This window comes from Corylus avellana, chromosome 9 (assembly GCF_965113065.1).
Source record: "Corylus avellana chromosome 9, dhCorAvel1.hap1.2, whole genome shotgun sequence".
In the NCBI taxonomy this organism is placed as follows: Eukaryota; Viridiplantae; Streptophyta; class Magnoliopsida; order Fagales; family Betulaceae; genus Corylus; species Corylus avellana.
In genome coordinates this window covers 13,325,069-13,326,568 of record NC_142498.1, presented here as the reverse complement: position 1 = coordinate 13,326,568, position 1,500 = coordinate 13,325,069, and positions in this window count along the sequence as shown.

Here is a 1,500-nt window from a genome sequence, read left to right as displayed (position 1 = left end):
GCTACCGTGCGCTGGATTATGACTGAACGCCTCTAAGTCAGAATCCGGGCTAGAAGCGACGCGTGCGCCCGTCGCCCGATTGCCGACCTGCAGTAGGGGCCTCGGCCCCCAAAGGCACGTGTCGTTGGTGAAGCCCTCGCGGCGGACGAGCCGCGCGGGCCGCCTTGAAGTTTAATTTCCACCGAGCGGCGGGTAGAATCCTTTGCAGACGACTTAAATACGCGACGGGGTATTGTAAGTGGCAGAGTGGCCTTGCTGCCACGATCCACTGAGATTCAGCCCTATGTCGCTTCGATTCGTCCCTCCCCGCCCTCCTCCACATTCCCCTCTACTACCCGCCGCATTTCATCTTGAGGCTAGCAAGGGGGGAACGGGTTTTATCGTGGGCCCACGGCAGGGCCATGACACTGCCTGCGGGCCCGCGACAGGCCCAACGCACAGCCCGGGTGCCCGTGGTATACTTGCTCAAAAATCTCATCAAAACTCCAAGTATTTCTTCGAAAAAGGCCATTATGTTTGCTCGGACATTTTTGCGCATCCTCCTGCCGGATGGGATTTAGACTTAACGGCTCTTTAGGGGGGGCATGCAAGCGGCTCCCCACACGCGCGCGCGTGCGTGCGTGCGTGTGCGTGTGCGTGTGCGTGGCTGTGGGCTGTAGGGCTGTAGTGGCGCTAGTGGCGCACTTGGCACTTAGCACGAAGCATCGGAGCTTAGGAGCTAATCTTGAGCCAATCGCCCAAAGTGTGTGTATAATTTCACTATAAACATTTGGAAGGTGTCCGAGGCTTCAAGTCACAGGTTTGCTTTGGTGCCTTGGTGGGTGCGACGGAATGCCTTGGTGGGGGTGCCTTGGCGGCTGCCTTGGCATGCCTTCCGTGCCGTGGGCAAGCGCGCGGCATGCCTTGGTGGGTGCCTTGGCGGGTGCCATGGCATGCCTTGGTGGGTGCCTTGGCGGGTGCCTTGGCATGCCTTGGTGGGTGCCTAGGCTGGTGCCATGGCATGCCTTGGTGGGTGCCTTGGCATGCCTTGGTGGGTGCCATGGCATGCCTTGTGCGGTGCTTCGGTTGCAGCCGTGCCACGGGCAAGCCCGCGACACGCCCATGGCACTGCCTGGGTGCCAGCCGTGGCCCAGCCAGCGCGCCCCAGCCACGGCAATCGCCGCGTGCCCACGACAAGGCCAAGGCACTACAAACCGAGGTTAGTGGCACTGCAATCAGAGGTTAGTGGCAGTGCCTGGGTGCCAGCCGTGGCCCAGCCAGCGCGCCCCAGCCATGGCAATCGCAGCGCGCCCACGACAAGGCCAAGGCACTACAAACCGAGGTTAGTGGCACTGCAAACAGAGGCTAGTGGCAGTGCCTGGGTGCCAGCCGTGGCCCAGCCAGCGCGCCCACGACAAGGCCAAGGCACTACAAACCGAGGTTAGTGGCACTGCAAACGGAGGTTAGTGGCACTGCCTTGCCTGTGTGCCCACACACCCATGCCACGGCTTGCCTTGGTGG